The sequence below is a fragment of the Nematostella vectensis genome, chromosome 11 (assembly GCF_932526225.1).
Source record: "Nematostella vectensis chromosome 11, jaNemVect1.1, whole genome shotgun sequence".
Classification (NCBI taxonomy): Eukaryota; Metazoa; Cnidaria; class Anthozoa; order Actiniaria; family Edwardsiidae; genus Nematostella; species Nematostella vectensis.
The window spans coordinates 5,221,845-5,226,704 of NC_064044.1; positions in this window are offsets into that span (position 1 = coordinate 5,221,845).

The following is a 4,860-nucleotide window of genomic DNA, read 5'->3' on the forward strand; positions in this document are numbered from 1 at the left end:
TTGAAAAGAAAGGTCATTGTCTTCTCATTGGCCGTAGATCACTTCGCCGACCTTTCGTTTATCGCGAGAGCGCCCTTAAACTGTAAAAAAGGGCCAATCACGCGGCCATTTTATGCTGCCGCACTAGATCGAGTCACTCAAAGAATCCATTTCAAACTGAGAAAGTTTTAATTAAATATCATTGATAAGGTATCAGACTTCAATCGGAGATTTTGAAGTTTTCGTGTAAATGGAGCGTTGTATTTTCAAATGTAAATAATAACAAAGGGAGAGGTTGATCGACATTCTTTAAAACAATTTTGACAGACATTGGTTGATAGCTTATCGCTTCAACGGCCCTAAAAATCCGCGTAAATTTGTTCGTTTAACTTTATTTATCAAACAAAAAGACTAAAGTTTATGTTTGTTAATCATAAATTTAGTAGACCTTATTCTTAATGTACATCCCCAAAAGAACTGATCAGTTGCACCTAACCTCTAAACATATCAAAGAAAAAAAACCATAATACTTTGGAGCATATCACGTGCATACTATGCTTCTTCTGTTGTTTTATTATTTGTATTTGTAGAATTTGTTATTTGATGATTTCATAGCAGTATTTATTACACGTATAACGAGAATTTTATTACGAAAAGATCCGTTGTAGAAACCAGTATGCTATATTTTCCATGTGAAAAGGAGCTTTACGACCAATCAGGATACCGTATAGCTTTTATCACATGTGCGAAATATAACCAATCAGCGCAAGCGATTTACTTGTTCAGCCAATCAGGCCTTGCACTTTAATGGCTTCTCAGACAGATCCCGTACGTCGCACTTTCTATGAAGTATGTATGGTGTGTGAGCGCTGCCTTACCCTTCCTACAAACACTAACACCGCCCGTTTGGACATATTTTATTTACTTTATATTTTATTTAAGAGCAAAAACTAAAAAATCCTTGAATGTAAAGTCTCGACAGAGACAAAGCTAAGCCAAATTAAAATATGATCAGTGGAAGTTATCCAAGAACTTTGGGGCTTCTGAAGAAGAAGAGTTAATACAATTTCAAACTCTGAACTTAGTTAGTTTTCGCAATTACATGGCAATAACGTTTTTATTGATTTTTTAACTCCCAATATTGATAAAAATAGCCTTATTTTGACATCTGTGTTTGGCTACTCACAGCACAAACACTAAAGGTCGGGCGCACCATTTTTTCTTTTGAATTTTGAACTTTAATTGCCCTGACAAAAGACTGAAAAAAAAAGCTGTCGTATTTTGATACTGTTTTGGGTTTAAACAATGAGTTATGATCATGGATCGCATGTTAACAGATGAGGAAGTATACAGTAAACGGCTAGTTATAGGCCGTCATTGAACGGAATGGCATCGAAACAGATGGGACACAAAGAAAGTTAAACAAAACAAGGGTATTTAAAAAAGAATTAACGTCAGAAACAAAAGGTGAAAGGATCATAAAAGGTCGCTTCATAAAAAGTTGGAAGACATCGGTGTTGCCAAAGTGCTAGTACGTTTTTGCCTGAGAGCCTATCCTATCGAATCTGCTCGATATAGTTGCAAAAAGAAAGACATTCTTGACAGCTAAACTATTTCGTTTCTCATAATAAAGCGCAATGTCCTTATTAAAACGATTCCTACTGCTAATGATATGAGTTTGGATTAAATGTGTTCAAGATTGAATAAACTGTCCCAAAATATGTATGAGGAATTGCTAAGTACCGCACAATCCGAAAACCACCTTATCTCTTTGGATGAGCCAGAAGATGTCAAAAATTAAAAGAATAAGGAAAAGCCAAATTCGGGTTTGTTTTCACTGACTATGAGAAATAATTTTTGCTCTATCTGGCATTTTCAATCTAGCGCCAAATATCGAAATATCTGTTATAATTTTAAGAAACACTATGTGTCCAATTATTTTTGTTAAAATTGAACAAACTAAAATAGCTGAACTGTTAGGGAATAAGCTTGAAACTAAACCAAGATATTGAGCTCACCACGTGACCTTGATTTAGCCAATAAGAGGACACAGTCGTTTGTAATAAGCATCCCATCTGTGCGCATCAAAGTAATTACTAAGAAATCTAACTATATATCCGGGAACGCCAAATGTACAACAGGATAAGTTTCAGGTTGGCGAATTTATCTCTCTTCAAGATTCTTTGCACTTAGAGCTGCGAGCATCACGGATACACCAGACACCGTTTTGAAGTCAGTCAAATCACAGAAAAGACAAAGGCAAGACAAAGGTTTAAACATTCAACTTTCAATGCATCAACAAAGCATAAATAATCCCACACCAAATTTTACCTAAAATAAGAAATCATAATCTCAGAGGTCGTGAAGGAAAGAGTCCGCGTTTTTATGATAAGCTGGAACGATGAATAACACTACATTTGATCAGGGATGGATTCCATTTGATGTGTTTCAAGCTATATATATTAGTGAGGGATGTGTAGTAACCGTAGCTAACGCCATCTCGATTATCGTGCTACTCCGCAAGTCTTTCCGGACCAAGAGGTCGACCTTCTTCGTAGTGAGTATGACAGTGGCAGACTTGCAGGTCGGTATTGCGATTATTTTGTTTTACTTAGACATTGTTAACTTTTTTTGGCCTTATGTTACTTTTACAGCGTCTCTTCTCTCGTTAACTGGCGTTGCATTAGAGAGGGCATATGCACTGTTTTTTCCGTTCAAACATCTTGTATCTCGAACCAGGACATACATCATCTGTATCTTCTTTTTGTGGACATTGTCATTAAATTTACTGTTTTTTCGTGGATTTGAAATATTACTTCTTTTTTACAAAATGTTGGGAATCAGCGCATGTTTAGCCGTCATAACTATTTGCTACGTTTCTATTTGGATCAAGATGAAATTCGGGAAAACTTTTGATAACGAGCAGGCCTCAAGGAAAAACGCCAAGCTTGCCAAGACTCTGAGCATTGTCACCTTAACAACGCTCGCTTGTTATCTTCCTTATACAATATATTTGGCAATATACGGTTTGAGGACGTCCACGTGGGCAACATTCCTTACTCTTAGTGTTTTCCAAATGTTGCTTTTGAGCAACTCGTTCTGGAATGTTCTGGTATATTCCATCCGCATGCCAGAGTTCAGAACGGAGCTGTGTAACCTCGCAAGGCAGTGTGCAATCTATACATCGCGTAGACGGGTCAGAGCCCATCAATATGACAGGTCATGTGAGAAATCTGAAGAAAGAGGCAATATGTCACGTGATAATCCTGCCATCGTTCTTGATGACCTGGCGTCACGTGATACATCTGCAGGAAGAGGCAATATGTCACGTGATAGTCCTGCCATTGTTCTTGGTGACCTGGCGTCACGTGACACATATACAGAAAGGGGCAATATGTCACGTGATAATCCTGCCATCGTTCTTGGTGACCTGACGTCACGTGATACATATGCAGAAAGAAGCAATATGTCACGTGATAATTGCGATTCTATTTGTATTGGAAAACATGACAATGAACCTGTTTATCTCGGTTAAGCGGTCGAATGCTCGGCCAAAACTCAACGACGGCTCACACTTTAAGAGATTTTCAGAAATAATTATATATCATCAATAAAAAATCAGACATCATTCGTGGATGGTTATTATTTTTTTTTTTTGTAAACAGACTGTTGCATTTTAAAATGTAAATAATAACACAGGAATGGCTGACCGACCAAGCCATGCGAGAGATCGCCAGGTATCGGGAGTGTTGAGTGTTGTACTAAAAAGTGATTAAAACAAATCACTGTCCAAGACATTGTCATACCTTAGCAGCATAAAAAAAGTACGGTACCAAGCGCATGTATTCTCCCATGCTTAAAAACTTTATCATTGTAACGTGTTGTGATTTGGAGTAAAAATCTCGTTTATACAGCACTAGTTTCGGAGTCTTCATCTGAAAAAATTCAGACTCAGACACGTAAACCTGCATAGATTCCCTCCCCTTTTCCCTGTTTCGGGCCTCCTGGTTTTCTTATATTGCCAACAACCATTCCCGAGACAATTGTAAATAAAACAAAAACTGCCTAAAAGCGGAGCCAGCGTTTTTACAATATTTTGATATATATATGGAGGATCCCTGGGCATTCTGGGGAGTATGACCCATCTTAGACTGGAGTGGAAGCACGGGTGGCCTAGTGTGTTAGCGCTTCGGCCTCTCACCGTTGTGGCCCAGGTTCTGTGTTAGCGCGTACGCAAGGGGTAGGGAGTGCGCAGGGCTCACGTTCACCTCTCCCTTGGCAGCCAAAGAGTGGGTAATTCCTTATTGAAGCAACGTCATGTATTTATCTGTCAAAAAATTTTCTATTTGAAGTATTTTTCCCATATGATTTGCCTTACAGAAAAAGCAGCATACATTTACCTACGGCAATTTCGAGAACAATGGAATTTGCAATTCCCCTTATGCCCCTCTAAAATGGATATGTGGGGCTTAGAACCCCACACTGTCTAAGGCTGCCCCTCACCCCCCCCCCCCCCCCCCCCGTCCCCTCCCCTATGCCCCTCTTTCAAGGATTTGCCGGCCATAAAACCCTGCCGTGTATCCCACATAAACCTGCCTGCCTTGTCTTGGGCTGACCCCTCCTTTCCCTAACCCTACCCCCCCCCCCCCCGCCCTATAATGCATATGTCCGGCTAAACACCCGACCATATGGACAGTATCCATATTAATTTACTGGGTGACCTTTATACCAACTCGACCAATCCCTTGAAGGCCTGGGTCTAAGGGATTTTCCAGATTAGTGAGATAATATTTGACCAAGCGATCATGTTTTCTTGACGAATTTTTCATCATTTTTTACCATGTTTTTTGGAGATGAGGGAGAACTTTGCCCTTCAAAATT